Source organism: Macaca fascicularis, chromosome 4, assembly GCF_037993035.2.
Source record: "Macaca fascicularis isolate 582-1 chromosome 4, T2T-MFA8v1.1".
Lineage (NCBI taxonomy): Eukaryota > Metazoa > Chordata > Mammalia > Primates > Cercopithecidae > Macaca > Macaca fascicularis.
In genome coordinates, this window is record NC_088378.1 from 36,969,269 (window position 1) to 36,993,275 (window position 24,007).

At 36.1% G+C, this 24,007-nt stretch overlaps 1 pseudogene; it reads right to left on the minus strand.

Moving 5' to 3' along the window:
- Nucleotides 1–343: 343 nt before the first annotated feature.
- On the minus strand, nt 344–815 carry LOC107129379 (large ribosomal subunit protein uL23-like; annotated as a pseudogene).
- Between the last annotated feature and the right edge of the window lie 23,192 nt (nt 816–24,007).

Consider the following 24,007-nt stretch of genomic DNA (forward strand, 5'->3'; position numbering starts at 1 on the left):
GATGCTAATGCCCTTCAAACTCTGGGCAATGGTTTCACACAGCCTCTTCCAAGGATAAAAGAAGGGGTTCTTGTAAAGCTTCTTGTTACCCTCACAAAGCAAGTTCTGAGTTCTGGTTTTTCTAGGACACTAACTCTAGTCACAAAGATCTCTGGAGTAATCAGGCATGGTGGAGTGGCAAGGTGAGTGTTTCAAAAGGATAAGTAGAACAGGAGCCTTGCCCAAACCCTGTTACAACGTCAGTGCCTGTATATGGCTTCTCAGCCCAACCAGAAATTGACAGAGAGGCATGTATGTGGTGAAAAGATATACGTATATTTAGGATTAATCAGCTGGACTCAGTTTAGATTATTCCAATTTTGTTGGCAACATCCAAAGCATTGTAATCAGGAGCCAGTTGAACATATGCCTTCTTCTTTTCATCAGGCCGAATCAGGTGTTGACCTCAGCCCCTCAATGTCATAGAGCTTCTTCACAGCCTGTTTAATCTGGTGCTTGTTGGCTTTAGCATCCACAGTGAACACAAGTGTGTTGTTGTCGTCTATCTTCTCCATGGCAGATTCAGTGGTCAGCAGAAACTTGATGATAGCATAGTGGTCAAGCTTGTTTCTCCTGGGAGTGCTCTTCCGAGGATATTTGGACTGCCTCCGGAGTCGCGGTGTCTTGGGCCGCCAGAAGGTGGGTGATGTGCAGATCTTTTTCTGTGTGTGTGTAGCTGTAGATACCTTTCAACACTGCCTTCTTGGCCTTTAAAACCTTCTCTTTGGCTTCTGCTTTGGAGGGGCAGGAGCTTCCTTCTTCGCTTTTGGCACCATCTTGTCTCATGGTTACTTTCATAATGATAGTCACTATATAAGAGGATTGCCTCACCGAAGAGTCTGTTGAGATAGCATTCATTTTGTAGACGAATGGCCACACTGTTGTAATCATAGCTAACTGAACCCACTTGTGAGTCACTAACACTGGGGCAGCCAATCTACAGTCTGACCAGTGGCCTGTAATGATGGCCTGCTATGCAAAGCTCTTTTTTTTATGTCCTGAAATTACTTGATGCTATCTAAAAACCTAAATCTTTTATTATTATTATTATTACTACTATTATTATTACACTTTAAGTTCTAGGGTACATGTGCATAACATGCATGTTTGTTACATATGTATACCTGTGCCATGTTGGTGTGCTGCACCCATCAACTCGTCAGCACCCATCAACTCGTCATTTACATCAGGTATAACTCCCAGTGCAATCCCTCCCCCCTCCCCCCTCCCCATGATAGACCCTGGTGTGTGATATTCCCCTTCCCGAGTCCAAGTGATCTCATTGTTCAGTTCCCAGCTATGAGTGAGAACATGCGGTGTTTGGTTTTCTGTTCTTGCGATAGTTTGCTGAGAATGATGGTTTCCAGCTGCATCCATGTCCCTACAAAGGACACAAACTTATCCTTTTTTATGGCTGCATAGTATTCTATGGTGTATATGTGCCACATTTTCTTAATCCAGTCTGTCACTGATGGACATCTGGGTTGATTCCAAGTCTTTGCTATTGTGAATAGTGCCGCAAACACCAAAAGCAATGGCAACAAAAGCCAAAATTGACAAATGGGATCTAATTAAACTAAAGAGCTTCTGCACAGCAAAAGAAACTACCATCAGAGTGAACAGGCAACCTACAGAATGGGAGAAAATTTTTGCAATCTACTCATCTGACAAAGGGCTAATATCCAGAACCTACAAAGAACTCAAACAAATTCACAAGAAAAAAACAAACAACCCCATCAAAAAGTGGGCAAAGAATATGAACAGACATTTCTCAAAAGAAGACATGCATACAGCCAACAGACACATGAAAAAATGCTCATCATCACTGGCCATCAAAGAAATGCAAATCAAAACCGCAATGAGATACCATCTCACACCAGTTAGAATGGCAATCATTAAAAAGTCAGGAAACAACAGGTGCTGGAGAGGATGTGGAGAAATAGGAACACTTTTACACTGTTGGTGGGACTGTAAACTAGTTCAACCATTATGGAAAACAGTATGGCGATTCCTCAAGGATCTAGAACTAGATGTACCATATGACCCAGCCATCCCATTACTGGGTATATACCCAAAGGATTATAAATCATGTTGCTATAAAGACACATGCACACGTATGTTTATTGCGGCAAAGCTCTTTTTAAGCAGGAAATAATTGTCATTAGCTAGGACAAACCCTCCTTTCTCTTGGGCATATCAATAGTGAAATCTCTGATGCATGGTATTCATGTGGTAAAGAGAATGTAGTTGTTAGCAGGGGCCATGAAAAGCTCTGAATAAGCCAAAACTAGAAGTAAGAAGAAACCATAAGGAAAAAAAAAATAGGAGAAATAGACCAGAAGACTTCCATTTCTGTCAATGTGGTCGATTAGAAAACCTGAAAACCCTTCTGTATCACCTGGAATTGCTGGATACTATATAACAAATATCCATTTAAATGCCTAACTGACCTTGCAAGAATATATTCATACATAAATGCATACGTACATATAAGCACACATCTATGTAGACATAAGGAAATCTCTGGAAGTTAGAAACCAAGAGGAAAATGAAAACCAGAACAGTAAGAGTTTATTTTGCAGTTGCCTGCAGGTATTTTTCAATCTCAGTAGCCAAGGACTTGGCTTTTACATGCCTTTGGAAAGAGGATATTCAGCCTTAAGTTATGTTGAGATAGAAGTTCTGAGTCTTCTGCTTAAAGCCAGGGATACAGCCTCAATCAAATGGTGTATCAGAAACAAACTGCCCGTCAGGATAGGCATTTTTCAACCATGGTTTTCTGACACAGCAGAGAGGATGACATGGGGGTTTGTCATCCTCTCTGCTGTGTCAGAAAACCATGGTTGAAAAATGCCTATCCTGACGGGCAGTTTGTTTTGTCCTGGGGTGAGGATGGGAAATGAGTCTCCTTGGTTATTTGTATCCATGCCTTCTGCCTTCTGCCTTGTGATTTTGAGATTTGAATTTACTCTCTCTGTAGGATCTGGAAGCCAAAAACTGTGAAACAATATTGTAAGAGTAATAATGTCCACTTTCTATAATAATTTTATGATAATTGTACAGTTCTGTAAAAATAACACAACTCTGGAGGAAGACACATTCTCGAGATTCTCTGAAGATAAAGTCACAATCCAGATCACAAACATACTCAAGTAAGCACTTCACCATGAAGAAAAACCAGCAGATGACAGCAAATAGCAGGAACACACCAAAAATAAACAAAGGCTACCAGTGTTTTAAAAAAGATAACAAAAGGTAAGGCATAAAAAATGAGATCAGACTCTATCCAAAAAGATGCAGCACATTGTGAGGGAATGTCCAGAACTTTAAAGAGATTTTTTGCTGTTTGTTCACTTTTCATAAATGTAGAAAAGCAATGGTCTAGAAGTAGCCGCAGAAAAGGGGAAAGAAGAGAATGCAAATATTGTCTTTGTGATGTTTTGATAAACACATTGTGGGAAAATGAACACCCATCATTTCAAAAGGCTTTGGGGCAAGAGGAAGATTTTAGTGTAAGACGAGATTGTAGAGGGAGTGTTTTCAGAATATGGGAATGTGAAATTTATTTTAATGAAACATTGTTTTCAAAAGGAGTGTTGAAAATAATTAGGAAGGAGGTTCATAGAGGAGAAAATATGGAAATAATAATACTTGAGAGTACTTAGTTGACCAGAGGATTTGTGTTCTGTCAAATGGCTCAGAATGGCTGGTTGAGAAGAATGTTGTTTGCATTTGAAGTGACACGTATGACTCTGAGGTTTCAAGTGGTATCCTAGGATGTTAGCATTCTAACATCATTTCTCTTTAAACAAGGTCATAGTGTTCTAAAAAGAAATCTCTTCATGTGGTGCTATGAAAACACACAAACAACGATATCATACTGGACACTCTGATAAACTCTTTTAATCCAATATCTAATTTAATCCTCCCTTCCAGCTCAGAATATAGATACTACTATAATCTCCATTCACTTATAAGAAAATAAAGGCTCAGAAATTTCAAGTAACTTGATTAATGTCACACACCAATAAGTTAGGGACATTATATTGGTGCTGTTTCAAACTGTGAAAAGGAATTAGCTAGTGAGAGAAGTAAAGAAAGAGCAACTTCCATTGTGTATACGATATGTATGAAAAGCACAGAGAAAGAAAACATTATGTGTTTTGTAAACTAGTATGGTCAGAGGAAAGGATCTATGTGAGAAGGTTGTGGAGGATAAGCAGAAATATAGTCAGGAATCAAAATATGGCAAGACTTGTATCTGAGCTTTCTCCTGAAAACCAATAAAGTTCTTTATAAAGGAAAGAGCTATAACCTGATTTTCATTTTAGGATAATCCCTCTTGTAGTAACACTGTGGATGGATCTGTGAGAAACTAAGCCATCAGATCAGTCAGGTTTGCAATAATCCAGGCAAAAAGCATTTCACTAAGATATGAATGAAAGTAGGGCATCATTAAGGAGGCAGAATCTGTTATATCTAGTTACCGAATGCAAGTGTGAGTATGAGTGTGTGTGTGTGTGTCAGGAGTTGAGAGCTGCAAGAAGGGACTATATAGTGACTGAGAAGATGGATGATTAGTCCATGAAATGAGGCAGAGAATGAGAATTCAGTTTTGATCCCGTCGAATTTGTGTTTTCCTTTGGGATATTAAAATGCTGCAGATGTGCATTCTCAGGACTCAAATTTAGTTATGCAAAACAATAACGAAAAATAACCCAAATTTCAACAACATAGTGTAGTAGTCATGTCTGGGGCTCTTGGGTGGTCCCAGTTAATCAGTTTCCCCAGAGGCAACTTTTCCCCATCAATCTGATTGATGTCAGAGATGAGTCTTAGATGCCATCTGATGTTCAAGCTATTAATGCAGTGCTTTTATAAGACAGACAGCAGGAATAGCCCAGTGGCATGAATTGGATAGAGTTAGGGGTCAGATGATTGCCTGAATGGGAAGGTTTTCAGTCCAGGTCAGTTCACGGGTGTTTCTTTCATAAAGAGAGTTTAAGCTGTTCTTGTAAGGGTAAGTTTTCTTTTAAGGTTTATGAGAATTGTGTCTGTGCTGAGGTGATTTGGTCTCCTGGAAATCCCTGGGCTACAGCGTATTACACAGCGTCAGTCCTGCAAGCTGTTTGAGTGGGCCTCATGACAATCATTAATCTTGTAGCCACAATATGGCTCTTACAGTATACTACAAGTAGTTATCTAATGCTGAGTAACAAATTAACTTTAATTTGAACTTAATGACTTATTGAGGTTCATTCCATTAGACAAAAGCCATTGTATGATCAAGTGGTTTTCTGAGACAATGCCTTAGCTCTTTATGAAGTCCTAAGAAATTTTATAGTCACACCCTCAGCTTTGTGTTTGGCCCATGTTCCTCTCATAGTATCCTTGAGATGATCCTTACATCCAGGGGCAATTTCTTAATCTCTTAATATTTTAATTTTAGCCACTTAGAGAATTGGGAATATTCAACTTTGACAATCCTTGGCTCCATTTTGTTAACAGTTCTTCCTTCAGCATATCTGTCTTGCATTCTAATACATGCAACAAGAAGAAATAAAGCAGCAACTTCAACACACTGCCTTGAAATCTCCTTGGCTACTTGAGAGGATAGTTGACTAGAGGTATATACATTCTGTCTGGTGGCTCGGAATGGCCGGTCATCAGTTGCATTTGAAGTGGCATGCTTATATCCACAGTTTTAAGTGATGCACTTGGTTGTCTTCTACTTTCCACATTACTGCTGGTGGCAGTGTTACTAAACTTTCTGTCACTACATAATAAGGAACCTCCTTCCTCCACGACCATTCTCTTCACATCCTTGAGAGAGACATATAAAGCTTTCAGGTTCAGGACTACAAAAAACTTAGCAGAGCTATTGTAGACCTTCTCATCCTAGACATTTTGGATGTAGGGGAAGCAATTGCTTAAGCATGACTACTTATCCTGCTGTATTAGGGTACTGACTGGAAGCATCTGTTATGCTGGAAATACTAATTTGATCAGACTAAAAAAGAGACTATTTATAAATATCTGGGCATGTTCTGGGAACACAATAAGGAATTTCCAGGAACCCAGGGCTAAAGGCAATGGAAACTGTTACCACCTGTAGGTGTAAGGATCAAGTCAAGAGAACAATAATGAAAGGCCGGAGAGGGCCTCGTAATACTTTCTGTGTCCTTCTTTAGGGAGGCAGTCAATCTGCAGTGACAGAGCAGAGAGGGAGCCTAGGGAATAAATATCCAATGTCATTCTCTTCTTTCCCTTCTGTTAGTATACTCCATTAGTTCAAAACAACTGGGAACCAAAGGAGAAGGGGATCCATTGATTCACTCATATTGCTCAGGAACAGCCTCCTGGAATTCAGAGCAATGTGGAGAACAGCAGAAAGTAGATCTGGAGGGGTAAATGGACAGTATTCAGCACACCAGGGAAATAAAAGACAAGTCCTCTATGTCAGTGGTTTTAAAATGTGTTCCCTAATCAGCATCATTGATGTCACCTGAGACTTGCTAGAAATTCAAATTGTTAGGCTCCACCGCTGATCTATTAAATCAGAATCCCTAATGTAGACTCAACAATATGTGGATTAACAAGCCCTCTAGGTGATTCTGACGCATGCTAAAGTAAGATAACCATCATTCTATACTCTAAAATATACAATAGCTGTATGAGGTATTTAATTCTATCTCCCCCATCAGCTCATCACCCTTCCTCTCATGCCCTTACAGGCCCTGGAATTGGAGACAGGGCACAAGCTTCTTATTCGTGGATACTCATCAATGCATTGTTAATCCTTAGTTTCTTCTTAAACTAATTCTTCCCTTTTTAGTCCAAGAATCCTCTGTATTGATTATTTATGCATTAACTTTATTACCAGAGTCATTTAAAGTCTTGCTTTTTGATTCTCAAAATGTTTTAAATTGCAAAACTTTTTTCCTGCACTTGTCTTTGCTATAAGTTACAAAAATTTAACACTTTTAATAAGGACCAAACTCTGATCTGATCTGATCAGCTGGACTGAGGGTTAAAATTAAAGTTGAAGGAGTTGGGGGGATAATATTGTTATTACTATATAATCTTTCTGCAGAGGCAGAAATTCTGTTTTACAAAAAGCATTGTAGCTATTTCCTAAAGAGGATTAAAGGTCACAAAGTAAGAGAACTAGCTGGGCCAAAGAGCACAATATTAAATGATCAAATACGGTACTAAACTATAGCTGCAGCATTGACCAGTTGTTATTTGAATATATTATGGAGATTGAGATAGAGGTTTGGTTCATAACTCAAGAAGTTATTCATTTCTTCTTTCAGGTACATTCACTTTAAAATAAAAAAACTCAATATTAATTTTTTAATTTCAAAAGTAATATACAGATTCTAACTAGTGAAATATGACATAAAAGGCACTTTGACACCAGGTGTGGTGGCTCATGCCTGTAATCTCAGCACTTTGGGAGGCAAAGGCAGGCAGATGACCTGAGGTTAGGAGTTAAAGTCGAGCTTGGCCAACATGGTGAAACCCCATCTCTACTAAAAATACTAAAATTAGCCAGGTATGGTGGCAGGCACCTGTAATCCCAGTTACTCAGGAGGCTGAGGCAGGAGAATCGTTTGAACCCTGAAGCCAGAGGTTGCAGTGAGCTGAGATCATGCCATTATTGCCCTCCAGTCTGGGGATAGATCGAGACTCAGTCTCAAAAAAAAGAAAAAAAAAAAAAAAGGCACATTGACTCCATTTGCCTAGCCGAAACGTGCTAATCTGAATAAAAATTCATCCACCCTCTTCCATCTTCAGTTAAACTAGAAGAGGGCGACTTCCTTAAAATACAGTTCTATAAAAAATATCTTTTCAAGAGAATGATTTTGAAATTAATCAAGGGAAGATATTCAAGTCTACATGTACCTCCCCAGATCTCAAGGAGGAATGGATTTCTAAGTGAAGAAAGTCTTAGTGTCCCATGCTTGATGAATTATTTGTTAACTGGAACAGCAAGAACAGGGGTAAGGGTTAATGGCAGAAAGTAAGCTTGGAAGAAATATTTCTATTACTGATAATGACTTCAATTTATTTAAGAATTAGATAGAGATAATGAGTGTCTATAGCATTGTTGTGAGAACTAGAGCAATTAATATGACAAGTGATATGCTCAGCTTGATGAACATAGTAGGAACACAGTCAATATTAGCAATAACCATAGTTCATTGTGACTAAGTGTATGGACTCTGGACTGAGGTAACCTAGGTTCAAATCCCAGCTCTGCTGCTTATCAGGGATATGAACTCAAGCAAGTTACTTAATCTCCTCACATGTAAATTTCCTCAGTGGGAATAGAATTGCACTTACCCAATAAGGTTATTGGTAAAATTAAAAGGTTTAGAAGGATCATTTATGTTCTTTTTTTATTTATTAGAATCAAGGATGCATATTGTTGGACATTTTCATGTTTCTGATATGTACCATTCATTGTAAGTGATCTGATGAATATGCTTGTAACTAAATCGGACCCATTCCCAGAGTGAAAATAGAATTACTGAGTTGAAGATACACATGGTTTAATGGTTTTTTACTTTTAAAAACCATTAAAAACCATAAATAAATAATAGTTTATTACTAAAATATTCTAAGAATTATTTATTCTCTCACCAAAAATGTATAGGTGTCTGTTTCCTTATAGTCTCACTTTTTTCACATTATAATTTTTAAATATATGCCAATTTGTAGGTGAAAAATGTTAATTTCTATAAAAAATTGCCTCCATTCTATTGGCTAAAAGTAATTTCTAAAGGTCTCAGCTAAACAAAATCTTAGATAATTTGACAACACTTACTAGGCTTTTGCACTCTCAGTTTCCCAAACCTTTCAAATTTAAATAATCCCTGGTAGTGTCATAGTTTTATTCTAGATATCTTAAAGAATTTGGGAAAGATATACCTATTCTGAGAGAAGCCCATAGGTATTTATTTCTTATTATTCTCTGATCATAAGTAAAAATAGAATTTTCTGGCCTAAATCTAGAAGGCATATCTCAAATCTCCTTTTAATTAGTTTTTAAAGAAACAATATAATTATATTTTTTTCCCCTAAAGAAGTGTGTTTTGTTGTTGTTATTGTTGTTGTTGTTTGTTTGTTTTAAGTACAAAAGCCTTCAGTAGTTTGGTTCTATTCGCTTTAGATAAGCAGCCAAAAAGTTCAGAAGTCCAATCCAAAATTATTCTTAGTCTTCACTTGCCAAAAAGATCAGATTAAATATCGCATAAGAATAGGCTTTCTTGGAAGATTTCTGGTTCAGGACTTCCTGGCTTTGGCATGAGTTAAGGACACCACAATACAAGTAGTTGACTCAGAACTGTAGTGAGAGTGGTACCTAGGAGTCTGAAAACAAAATACTGTCTGCATCTCCTATTTGAAAAATTCATAAGGATTTATTTTTATCTATCTCGACTCCAGCATTAAATTTAAATAACATTCTCCTACCTAATGACGTTGGCTTAACAATAATTGTTTTTAATGTCTTAAATATATTTTTGCTTGCAGTTTGTCTAAATGCTATTTTTCAAGAAAAAATCGTTTGTCCTTAAGTAGAATACATTCCCTTTAACCGCTTGATCATTACATTTCTTTCTCATGCTTCTGTGTGGTATAATTTTTGCACTTTAAATAGTACGCTATTAAGCCATGTGGAGGATATTTTTGACTGTATCATACCTATGGGTATTTGGTTTTTAAACATAATATGGTTTCTCAAAAGGTCTGGTATTGAAATAACAAATTTAGAATGAAATTACTCTCTTAACCATATCCCTTAAATGGTTTGAATTCTAGCTGTGGATAAATCCTAGTTTCTTTAGAAGTTACCTCTCCCGTTAGACCAGCCATCCCCAGCAATTAAGGCTGGCCAGTGTGCTCCTGCGGACAGTTCCTGCCTTGATTTACACGGTTAGGAATTAAGGACCTTTTCACAAAGAAGGCTTGTTGGGTATTAACTATCATATCCTAGTGACTCTGAGTGCTATAAAGATCATGTATTTTAAATTTGATTCTTATAAACTTTAATCTTTACTGGATATTTATACTCCTTTTCTAAAGTTTAAAAGAATTACATCTTAATTACTTGCTTTAGAAAATTTTTTTTCCTAAATGATGTAAGCCAATCTGAAAAAGCTACATACTGTTGTGATTTCAGTTATATGACTTTCTGAAACAGACAAAACTATGGAGACGATAAAGTAATCAGTGGTTGCCAGGGGTCGTGGGGGAGGGGGAAGGGATGAATAGGTGAAGCAAAGGGGAATTTTAGGATAGTAGAACGATTCTGTGTAATAGTGTAATCACAGATACATGACATTATGCATTTGTCAAAACCCATAGAACTTTACTGAAGAAAGAGTGAACCCTAAAGTGTGAAATTACAAAAAATTTATATATGAGATTGAAGGATCTCAGGAAGAAATGGAGATCGTAACAAGAATATATCTGCATTACAATTGTAAAAAAAAAAAAAAAAAGAACAGCAACCACCTCACTCAGGAGGGTGAAGGCAAAAGATGTTGACTTTGGAAACGAGTAGAGTCTGTAAGACTAAAGGTAAAAGAAACTGCACATGAGCTCTATATGTTGATGAAGTTGTTTTTCATAGGTGTACAGGAAATAATTCTGATACTGATGTACATGTACAATGGAATCAAAAAATTAAGTACATGAATGGTACATGGTGGGAGCCAGATTTCCCACTTTTGGAGTGAAAATCCACAGACACACAACAGAAAGAGACTAGTATGGTGTAGTATTGGCTTAGAATTGGAGACAGTTAGTATGAACTCACGTTTTGTGTTTGTTTGTTTATCAAGACTGAATCTTGCTCTTGTCGCCCAGGCTGGAGTGCAATGGCGCACAATCTTGGCTCACTGCAACCTCAGCCTTCCAGGTTCAAGCGATTCTCCTGACTCAGCCTCCCAAGCAGCTGAGATTACAGGCACCCGCCACCAGGCCAGGCTAATGTTTTTGTATTTTTAGTAGAGACAGTGTTTCACCATGTTGGCTAGGCTGGTCTCGAACTCCTGACCTCAAGTGATCTGCTTGCCTCAGCCTCCCAAAGTGCTGGGATTACAGGCATGAGCCACACGCCTGGCCTGTTTTGAAGTTGTTACTCTTAAATTTTCTATATGGAAAATGATCAAATTCAAATAAAGATGATTAACTCTACCCATAGAATTAATTTTACATCAAAAAGCCTATGGATAAGAAGACTGTTATTACATCTACTTCATTTACATATTTCTTTGGAAGTTGTTAATTTGATCCATTAGTTGTTACTTTGGTGATACATATTACATTAAAACAATATTGTTTATGTTTATAATTAGAATTATTTTTCTGAATATGACATGAAGCCAGTTACTAGGCCAATGGATGACTCTTTTATATGAAAACTACATTCTGATTTAAATATAAGTATTTACAAATGTTAGGTCAGAACTATGTAAATGATTTTAAACTTACACCATTTGTCCTGAGACAAGAGTCTGATTGTTATGGGAAAGCCTAGTTAAGTCAGACTAATACATTACCTTGATTAGAGTGAAACACATTGACAAAATCTCATTTAATCTTCATAATGACCTTTTTAGTTAGATATTGTTATTCTTTATTCTTCATAATTGCCTAGTAATCAAGTTAAGATAGAGTCAAGGTCAAAGATCTCTTGGTCCACAGGTAGCTTTAATTCATATAAATCTGGAACAGTTTTTGGCTTTGAGTGAAGGCAATATTGACCTTCATGATGTCAAAAATGTCAAGGCAAGGGATCTACTTAAATGTTTCAAAGTCAGTTTGTTTTCATTCATTCAAGTGGGAACAGGGTAGTTTAGGGACCAGAGAGAGAGCATTGAGAGCAGGGCCAAAAGAAAACAGGTGAGAAAGGAGACAAAATAGGGAGAGGGCTGTGAGAAACGGGGACTCAGGAGGTGCTTAGGGGGACATAAGACATGATAGGTTGACCTCAATAAGCAAACATGGGTGGGTGAAAATGTATGTGTAGGTGGTAGGTGGTTAGTTAATGATGGGTGACACTTGATTCAGACATGCCATAAGTTAAATTATAATGAAACGTGTCTCAAATTTACTTCCACTGATGCTGAAAGTCAGACAAAACTATCTGAGAAATTACATTGCTACCCACATTAATAAAGTAGCATATAGAATTTCACATGCCTCCTCTTCTAATAATGCTGCCATATTTCAAACAGAGACATTCCTTGTGTGTGCCAGTACTGATCCTGATATTTTGCTATTACTCTAAAACATTTTTGTTAATCCCTCTAAATGACATAGTAAGCAATTTCTTCATGTTGAATAAACACAATGTGCCTATTAATATGAAGAGAAATACAATTGATATTATTATGTATTCAAATGTATTTTGAAATATGCTTATTGGATAAAATGTTGCTCTAACAGTTTTTCATGAACTAAATTAATGTTTTTAAGGCATTTAATTTTACCAGTGGGACCACAATGGGTGTCAAGATTTTCTAAAGAACTTCATCCAGAAAGCTTCACTCCTGAGAACTGAGGAAAAAAAGTGTAATACAAATAGAAAGACTTGACTGAAATATAAAGTCATTAGAAAGACTAGACATGTCATTAAAAGTACAAGAAGGGTGTGGAAAGCAGGCCCATGACTGAAATTGGGCATATAGTTTCTCAGTCACTGAACAAGCATCTGCCAGGTACTACTAGGTACGATAAACTGCCTTAAATACTCATGACACCTATCAATAAGTCAATTTCCCCATAACTTATTGAGGAATGGGGAAATTGACTTATTGACGGGTTTCATGAGTATTTAAGGCAATTCTACCTATTTAGGAAATTATAGGCTAATTGTCACCTGGTCTCCTGTGTGTGTCTGTGTGTGTGTCTGCATATGTATTTATCTGCTAGTGTACGTGAGTGTGTGTCTCCACGGGGAAATCGACTTATTGATAGTAGTGTCACATCAGTGTTCCTTTTTTAGTTGTTGTTATGGGGACATATACAAAGATTAGTGATTCAGGATGGGGAGGTAATATATAAGCAAAGTCTGTCATTGTCAGGCACTGCTTGGTTAAAGGTAATCAAAAGGAGTCAGACTTGGAGGGACTGATACCCAGAACCAAAATGCGTATGAGGATTAGTCAGATGGTGAAAGGACAGACTGAATGCCATATTCTGAGATGCTGTCTCATCCAGCAGAATGGAGACAGTAACAGCTCTGATATCAGCCAGTTCAGATAAGTCAGCATCCAGGTGTCCCACCCTGAAGGTGAGTCAAAGGCAGTCAGCCTCAGGATTAGTGTCAGCAGTTTCGGGACCTTAACTAAGCAAATGTATTCACATTCAGAAGTAGTTTTTAAAGGATGAATGCTGGGCAGAGCTGGGAAGATTGTCAAGCAAGAGATTCAGGCACAGAAAACTGAGCCAAAACTCAAATCTCAGACCCAGGACAAAAGGGCAGGACTGCACTAGTTACTTGATGTTAAGTCTCTGAAAAATGACTTTTTTCTGATTGAATACTAGTCATATCCAAGCAAGGCAAGGTTTTAATTTGATGTTGTTTGTTGTTTATTTACATACCAATATATAAGGGGCGGCAAATGCTGTTTAAAAATCTGTAGTTCAATAATTTCATATTCAATTTTATTTTATTTGGAACATAGTTTACCAGGTTCTGGCAATATATTTGTGCTATCTTCATAAAATAAATTGAGGAGATTCTCATCTTTCTTTATGGTATCAGATAGTTAAGCAACACTGGAATAATTTGAAAAATTTGGCCCACCCCTTTTAAGTGGCAGACCACCTTTCTTAATATTTTGTGTTGATTATATTTATCCCTCATTTATTTGATATTTTAAGAACTTTACAGAGGCCGGGCGCGGTGGCTCAAGCCTGTAATCCCAGCACTTTGGGAGGCCGAGATGGGCGGATCACGAGGTCAGGAGATGGAGACCATCCTGGCTAACACGGTGAAACCCCGTCTCTACTAAAAATAGAAAAAAAACTAGCCGGGCGAGGTGGCGGGCGCCAGTAGTCCCAGCTACTCGGGAGGCTGAGGCAGGAGAATGGCGTAAACCTGGGAGGCGGAGCTTGCAGTGAGCTGAGATCTGGCCACTGCACTCCAACCTGGGCGACAGAGCGAGACTCCGTCTCAAAAAAAAAAAAAAAAAAAAAACTTTACAGAATCTTCCCTCTTATGTAGGAGACATAAATTGGAAAGTTGGTGCTATGGTTTGAATGTGTCCCCTCCAAAATTTGTGTGTTGAAAACTTAATTCCTAATGCAGCAGTATTGGGAGGTGTGGCCTTTTGAGAGGCATTTAGGTCATGAGGGCAAAATGAATTAATGCAATTATAAAAAGTGCTGTCGGTGTGGACTCACTCTCTTTTTAGCTCTTCCATGTGAGAATTCAATGTTCGCCTCTCTTGCCCTTCCACCTTCTACCATGTGAGGATGCAGCAAGAAGTCCCTTACCAGATGCCATTGTTTTGATCTTGGGCTTTCCAGCCTCCAGAACAGTAAAGAAACGTATTTCTATTCTTCATAAATTACCCAGCCTATGGTATTCTGTTATAGCAGCACAAACACTTAAGGTAATTGGAAACTGGACAAAGTTGAAGACTTAAGAAAAGAGTGATGGAGTCAAGGCTAGAACAGCATCATGAGAGCTGTTCTATAAATACTTTTGGACTTTTCAAAGATATGTTGCTTCAAGTGCAAATAACCTGTTCTTATTTTGATTTTGGCCTAAGCTCTCTTTATCTAAATTATATGATAAATATAATTTATTCATATTTATGTAAATAATATGACATGGTTTTTGAGTAACAAAATATTTTCAGTCCTAGAAAAACAAAGTTTTGGTAACCACAGTGAACCTGGCAATAAGTGCAGTTTAGAGCACTAAAAGAAGCTGTGAAGCTCTAGTTTTAAAATGGTTTGTAAGCCATGTGTCCTACTTATAATGGGATGACATTTGTGAACTCTATACATGTAAAAACAGGAAAATAATAAATTTGCTTTCACTGAAGATCTTCTAACCACGGTTCCTTTCTATTTTTTACACATACGCACACGGAAATTTTCTGTTGTTTGGAATCCAAAAGAAATATATATATACATTTTAACACATAACATTGTATTTCTTTTAAAAATATAATTTAATATATGAAAAATTATTAAATGCCTGCTGGGTTCTATATTATCATTTATTTTAAAATATTGTCTACTTAGGCTCCTGAACTGAACAAAGCTATATATATATAAAATTAGTGTTTACTTTCGTTTAATATAAGTAGGATGATATAACCCCAACATTATTTGAAGAGAGTCTAGAGTTATTAAAGCAAACTTTTATAACGTAAAATGTATTACATTTTAAGTTTGCTTTTTGTTGATTAAAAATTTAAAGCATACCTTAATTAAACAAAATGAAAATATTCTCAATATAAATAATGAGTTGATGGAGGAAATAAAGATGGCTTTCAAATTTCCTTTATGTTTCTAACTTGAATGTTACCAATCATATTATGCATATTATGAGATTTTGTGTGTGGGAAAAAGCATAAAGCTATGATCTTGGGGGCATGTGGCTCAGGCTGAATTTGCTAGCACAGCCAAGTCAGGCACACAATAAAGCAAATCATTTGTTTGGTGCTTTAAGCCAGTTTCAGTTTAAGAATGAGTTGTATATATTCCTTACTTTGTCTTTATGTTGCTCATATTGTCAAATTTGGGTTATGATTTTCTTGAAGAAGCCAGAAAAGTGAAACACACAATTTAAATGCATTTTCTAATCAAGACATATAAACAGATTTTTGTATATTATATATACTTTTTACTTTTCTTGAGAAACAAAAGACTGAAGCACTTAACAATATAGGTATGTCTACTTCAATCCTTTGACCATAAAAATATATATACAACTTCAGAATTGTATACATTTTTTCCATGTACACATATTTTATTAATAATACTCTGCTCAAACAATTTTTTTAACTAGTCAGTAAATATTTTTTAAATACCCATACTTCTTTTGGGTTAGAACAATGTTTTGCATTTGGAATTTGTCCTCTAATTGGTTTATTACTCGCCAAAGGGGAAATGGTGAGCCTTTGAATGTGTTATTCAGATTGATATAGACTGTGTGCTAAACTGTGACCCTTTATGTTTAGAAGACAGCTTTAGCTCAATTTTAATTCTGCTAAAATCTACATAACATACAGGTATGCCCTTTATATACCTTATGTATATAACGTAATTGAAAAACAATTATAAAGAACAATTGACAATATAATTGAAAAACAGTTATGTTATTCTTCATTAGAGCAGAAATTGTTGATTGTCTTCTCCAACAACCATTGCCCCATTTCTCCTTCTTGAGAATGTCCTGATTTTTATTTAAGTGTCCACATCTCTTCTGGGCAGCCCATGAGCTTCTAAGGAAGTTTATGTCATAAAAACAGTAATCCCATTACCCTTGCCACAGGAACAGGTTCAGAAACAGTGCTAAATCAATGCAGCCATATCAATTATTTTATACGTGATGTGTGACCCAATTTGGAACCATGAGACATGAAGAAAGATGGCTGGGCTCTCCTGAGAGAGTAGTCTCTTCTCTTGTAAATACATTGTAGTGTACCAGTGTGAGGCCTAGCACTGCTATCGCCAGTTATACCAATATGAGGATGCAGCCACATAGGCAAGTACAGCTAAAGGAATAGCAGAGAAATGGAGATGCAACCACTGCATTAAGCCAATCCCAGAGCCTGCTCTACCTCTGAAATTTATGATGTAAATTTGTTATTTACTTTACTTTGCATGTTCTCATCAAAAGCATTCTAAATTCACAGGTTCAAAAACCACATATTTCAGATTTTTAGCATAGTTTTTTCCCAAGTGTTTTCAGGAAGGGCAATTCATTGTGTCAAATTAAATATGATATATTTTAAAACATTTTAAGTGTCTATGTAAATAGATGTATACACTACAAAAAGTCTTAGTCAAACCATATGCTCTGATATGGGATTTGAAAAGCATCACCTCCATTTTTGGAGTTAATGCTTATTAACATGGTTTTCTCAATGTTTGGCAAGATACTTGAAGCACGTTTTTAGTACATCCTTAAAACATTTTCCCTTCTGTTTATAGTTTATGGTATCATTGTCTTGATTCATCATGAAGCAGCTTCTTATATATTCTGCTCTCTTACTATTCTTCCATTCAGTGTTACCTAATATTAACTACCATTTAATAGTGAACAACAGTACAGCTTTTTAAAAGCCACGTTTAGCTAAACCTTTTCATTCATTCAATGTTGAATTATTATTTTTAGTAGAGTACCCAGCCTGTGCTAGCACAGTGCTAGCCATTGGTATTAGCTGTGTGACAGATAAAAGTCCTGCACTCTAAGGGTTTATTGACTTGTGGTTTAGACAGAAAAGGAAGTGAACAGTTAATTCAAAGTGATAAGAACATTATGGGGCTAAGTATAGAGCCTTATGAAAACACATGGTGGGTGGTATGTAATCCAGACTTGGGTATTTAGAGAAGGAGAATCAAAAAAAGTAACATCTAAGCTGAGACGGAAAGGCCAAATAGGAAATAGCTGTTAACCGTGTGAAGTTCTGAGAGGAAGAGGGAAGGCATGGAAGTGGCTTTCTTGGTCGGGGAACAGTGCATAGATGCAGAAAGAGAAGAGAATATGGTACATCCTGGGCAGCCAGAAGTAATTCAAGATGCTGGCGCACAGAGCAGTTCATGTCATCAGAAGCCCAATTAGGAAGGGCTTTGGAGGCCTGCTAATGAATTTGAACTTTACTCTTAGAACATTGAGAAACTTTGGAAGGAAGAAACTTAAACAGTGAATAAGAGGATATCTTTACCTTTAGTGTAGTTGTCCAAAAGAGATCAAGATTAGGGCCAGGGAGACCAGTAAGAGAGCTTAGGCAGTCATTTGAGCAAGAAATGATGTTGGCTTGGGTTCTTTCAAGAAAAATAATTAATAGGATGTAGCGATTAATTGGGTGTTGTGGAGAACTGGGGTGTTAATTTAATATATTGTTTAATAGGTGTCAGATCTCACAGGACTTACTCTCATAGAACTCATTTTGACTTGAATAGTTTTAGTCATAAGTTATTCAAGATATCTATGTCCTGGACAAGACAGCATGCATAGAGCAGCCATATCAATATAAAAACCCGATTCCATGTTCAGGGTGATTCAAAAAGAACCTTTGTGCTTGAGCAAAGGAGGATTGAGCAGAAGATATGTGTAAACATGTAAAATTCTCATCCCTAAGGGGTTTTAATGATCACAATCTGATCAGTGCTGTGAGTCTGAAGGACAGGAGTAACGCTTGGCACAAATCCACCATGGATTAGTAGCTATGTATGTGGTTTTGAACTTCAGAATAGCAGTGAGGTCATCATTGTTGGGAAATTTTAAAGTAGTATAAAATGGGAACTCATGCATTTCAACTTATAATTAAAGACATTTGAATTAAGGTTGTTTGGGGGTACTTGTAATTTGAAGAAACTCTTAAGAGAAAAGGGGAAAACTCAAGGCAGAAGGTATAAACTCAAAACCAGTCTGCTAAAGTGAACTAAGAATCAACACAAAGGAAAAGGGAGAGGTCAACGCATTCTCATACTGAATTTCGGTTGCTTTTGTATAGCAATATATTCTTTGTAGTAGTTTGTTTTTTTCTTCAGTTTGTATTCTCCAAGTAAGAAAAGGAAAGAAAGAAAAAAATAGTTTCCTTCAAGCAGTATGTTCTGGTCTCACACAATCTCTTTAAGAAATGTTAAAAACAATGCAAAACACAACAAAACCACAAGCACAGGAACTTTTGTTATACTCACAATATATAAACCATTTTCTTCTCAAGATGAAATATTCTACACTTCACATATCGTTATCTACTCTTCGTAGCCTGAAAAAAAATCACAAAAGATGATTCCCTATGAAAAAGTTGACTCTTGAGCCAAAATTAATTTTATTTAGTTTAGATCTGTTTAGTTTTTAACTTTTTTACTGTAATATATAAACATACATATAGAACAGAAACAGAACAAAAATTCTAAGTTAAGTAATTTATTACAAAGTGAATACCCCTGTAATCATGAAGTAGGAAGAAATAGCAAATTTCCAGAATTCAAAACATCCTTTGTATGCCTTAGTCATTATTCCTTACTTCCTTCTCCAAATGTTTATTACAATCATTTTTATGATAATCACATTCATGCTTGTATTTGTAGATACACCATACTAGTATGCATCCTTTAACACTATCATTTAGTGTCAAAGTTTTGAAGCTTACCTGAATGGAATCATGGAGTACGCATTCTATTAGTCTGGGGTCTTTCATTTCACTTTATATTTGTGAAATTCATGCACAATGTTGTTTTTAGTTGTTTATCAAATAATTCACAAGGATTGTATGGATATACCAGAACTTCTTTGTCTCTTCTACCTCTGATGGACTTCTGAGTTATTTCCAATTTCCAATTATTAAGTACAATGCTACTGTAACATTCTCATGCCTATCTCTTGGGGCACATGAACTCATTGCCATTGGGTAGAAATTGTTGAGTCAATAGGTTATGTATAAGTTCAACTTCAATAAATAATGTCAAACAGTTTTCCAAGAGGTTATACCAATTTACAACTCAATCATCAGGTAATGAGAGTTCTATTTGCTCCACATCCTCACCAACACCTGTGGCTATCAGTTGTTTCCTTTTTAGTAGTTCTTGTGGATATGTAGTAGTTAATCATTTTGGTTTTATTAGCATTTTTATGATTGCTAATTTTATTAGTCCATTCTTGTACTGATATAAAGAAATACCTGAGACTAGGAAATTTATAAAGAAAAGACCCTTAATTGGCTCATAGTTCTACAGGCTGTAGAGGAAGCATAGCAACCTCTAGTTCTGGAAAGACCTCAGGAAACTTCCAATCATGGCAGAAGGCGAAGTGGGAGTGAGGCATGTCACATGGCCAGAGCATGAGGAAGGAGGGGAGGTGCCGCACACTTTTAAACAACCAGATCTCAACTAGAGCTCAGTATCGTGATGATGGCACCAAGGGGGAATGGTGTTAAACAATGAGAAACTGCCCCCATGATCCAATTACCTCCCACCAGGCCCCATCTCCAACATTGGGGATTATAATTCAACATAAGATTTGGATGGGGACACAGATCCAAACCTTATTACTAATGCAATTGAACCCTCTTCCAGATGTTTATTGAATGCTTTGTATTTTTCTCTTCCTTGAAGTACCTATTCAAATCTCTTGCCCATTTTTCTACTGAGCTGCCTTTTTCTTATTTATCTATAAGTATCTTTTGTGGACTTGGTATGTGAGCCCTTTGTCAGATACTTGTACTGCACATACTATCTCCAGCCTGTGGCTTGCCTCTTCACTCTCTTGATACTATCTTTCGATAAAGATATTTTTAGTTTTAATGTAGCCCATTTATCAATCTTTGCCTGTAGAGTTAGTGAATTTCCTGTCTTTTGAAAAGTTTTTTTCTTACTGTAAGGTCATGAAGATATTCCCTTATAGTATTTTCTAGAATGTTTGTTTTTATATGCTTTCCACAATTAGATCTAAAAATCTACCTGGAATTATTTTCTGTGTGTGTCTTATGAGGTAGAGGAATGACTTCCATTTTAAAAATATTGATATCCAATGGTCTCAGCACACTTTATTCCCCACTGCTCTATAGAGCTAACTTTTTCATAAATCAGTCATCTATATATGCATGTCTATTTGTGTGATTCTCATTTTAATCCATTGATCTAATCTATCTTTTTATTAATCTATCACTATTTCAGTTATATGTTATTGTAATTATAATCAATCTTTATTTTTACCAATATATTTTCCCTTTTCATTGCTTTCCATTTCTTCATGCATCCCAACCTTCCATCTGAACTTATTTTCCTCATGCTTGATGACCACCCCTTAGTGCAAGTGCTTAGAAAAGGAATTCTCTTGATTTCTGTTTGTCTGAAAAATACTTACTTCTCCTTCATTCATCAAGTATATTTTTATTGGGTATAAAATTGTGCCTTAGCAGTTTTTTCCTCAGACTTATAGATATATTACTCCATTCTCTTGCTTTTATTTTTTTGCCTGTTGAGAAGAAGGCTCTCTGTGTACTTTTTGTGTCTTTTAAGATAATCTGTCTTATTTTTTCATGCTACTTTTAAGATTTCTATTCCGTTCTTCTCTCTCTCTTGTTTATTCAGTAAGTTTGCACCTAGGTGTGATGTTTTAAGAAAAAAAATTGCTTAGAGTTTGTAAGCATTCTTGAACCTGTAGTTTAATATCCTTCATAAATTTTTGAAAGTTCTCAACAATGATCTCTTCAAATATTTCTTTTGCTCTCCTTTCCTCTATGTCTGATGTTTTAAATACTAATATATTAGAATTCTTAATCTTTTCTGTATATCTTTTATCACCTTTTCTGTGTTCTCCTTCTCTTTTTCTCCCTCTACCTCTCTCCTTTTCTCTTTCTTATTCTATATATTTTATTTTTCTTATTTTACAGCTACCAATTTATCTTTTGCTAGGTCAAATCTGCTGTTATACCTATGCACTGATTTTCTAATCTTGATAAATGTAATTTAAATTCCACATTTTCCATTTGATTCTTTCTTTATAACTTCCAGTTCCAATACTCAATCTTGTCATTATTTCTTCGAACATAGAAAGCATAGTTATTTTATAGTCTGTGTCTTTTATCTTCATTTTGTGCAAATTTCTGTTTCTTATTATTTCTGCTATTTTTCTTAAATGTGTTATTTTCTCCTAGTGTGACTTATTTTTTTATTATATGCTATTAATTGATTTTGTAAATTTGCTTATAGAAATAATTTGAGGCTTCACATGATGTTATCTTTCTCCAGGGAGGATTTACATTTGCTTTTGTCAGATATCTGGCCAGAATTGGCAAGGTGGAATTCATTCAGTCAAATTTCAAATATTTCATGATGTTAAGCTAAGTTCTGGCAACTGTGAAGATCTCTTTACTTCTAGTTTACCCTTAATTCCAAAGGCATAGTGAAGAAAAAGCAAAGAGAATTACCAAGACTCTACCATTTTGGCAGGCCCTGAACTCCAATTTCTGATCCCTGGTCCTGCTAGTTTGTCAAATGCATAGGTCAGTCTTACAGCTGCCCCATCCAGAATGAAGTATTCTTAGAGGGAAGATAGATTCAACTCTCAGACTCATATTCACAGACTCCTATACTCTTCCATTATCTGTCCCAATAATTCTTCAATATCTTAGTAGATTTCATTTCCTTTAAACATATACTCAAAAACATTTTGTCCAACTTTTTTTTTAAGTGGAAATGTTGGTTAGAATTACCTCTGTTTGGAGTAGAAGCTTAGAAAATGAGCTCATTTCTGTAAGCATGAGCTCATTGTCTCATCTTCTCAAGTAAGAAAAATATATTAGAAGGTAAAATTATGAATATTTCATAACTGAAAGCTGGAGAAAAGTTGTATAGGAAATATTTTTAGGAGACCATGAAATATGAAATTTTAAGCTCTGATCTGATGATATTATTCACTTCTTTTCTTAATTCACTTGTGATGATATTATTCACTTCTTTTCTTAATTAAACTGCTAACAAAATATGACCAGAAACTCTACAGCCACTGCTACTTGAATGAACAAAGGCTTAGAAAGTATGCTTTCAATTGGCAGTGGAGGGGAAAAAATGTTGGCTCTTAGCTTAAGTGTATTTAGGATTCTAAATGGAGCCAAAATTTTAAATTCACAATTTGGTTTATTTGTGAAAGAAAACAGAGAAAGCATTGTGGTAGATTACGTTTTTCTGACTACAAGTTCTAAGGCTTTAAAAGCTGTGGTTTCAAGAATGTAAAAGAAAGACGGCCAGAGATAATGTTTTATATTCCATTTTTTTTTCAAAAATAATTTTTAAGTTTTTTAAAAAAGAAATAGAGACAAGGTTTCACCGTGTTGCCCAGGCTGGTCTCAAACTCCTGGGCTCAAGCAATCCTCCCATCTCGGTCTCCCAAAGTGCTAGGATTACAGGTGTGAGCCACTGTGCCTTGCCAAGAATGTTTTATATTCTAGAGCCACAGCAAAGCGGAAAAATTATAGTGGTCTAATGATGTTGTTCAGTATGTGATTTAAACTTGAGATGAGATATGCTTGTATTTGAATAGCAAAATGACATGCATTTTTCCATCTGGCTATAGGACAGAATTGCAAAGTAAAAACATAACTGCAAACTATTTTGGAATTTGCTGACCAAATTATCAATTGTTTCATATTAGCACTATGGTCAGCTTTCTGTTCTTATCTTGTGATATCATTTAATTAATCAAGATTCAAATTATAAAAACTAGACATTTGGTTTTTTCCTCTAAAATAAAAACAGCAAAGAGCTGTAGTTTCAGGAAGAGTTGGAAAACCAAGAACTGGCAATCTTTCACACCTCCTTATCTTATAACAATTGTAAGATTATTTGAAAATTCTACACTGAAGTGATTAAGGTGGTTAAAATGATGAAAAGGAGCAATGCATAGCTGGCAGCAAACATGGCATGTTTTATGTAAAGAAAACTAGGCATTGATGTAGTTTGAGAGCAGCCAACTACCGGCTGCCAGGCTCTGTCCAAAATTATGTATTCAGGACTTTGGCTTTTGTCAGTATGGTAGGCAAGATACTCTGAAGGATCCTCCTAGGGGAAAAAATGACTCCTCCATAAAACATTTTCATCATATTTCTGGGCTTGCAGGCAACAAGGACAAACCTTAAACTGTCACTCCAACACAAAAACATGAGCTGAAAATGGAACCATGAACACACTCAAAAATAACTTTGCTTTTAGGGCACATGCCTGTATTCATGCTACAATTGGGAAACTATGCCTTGGA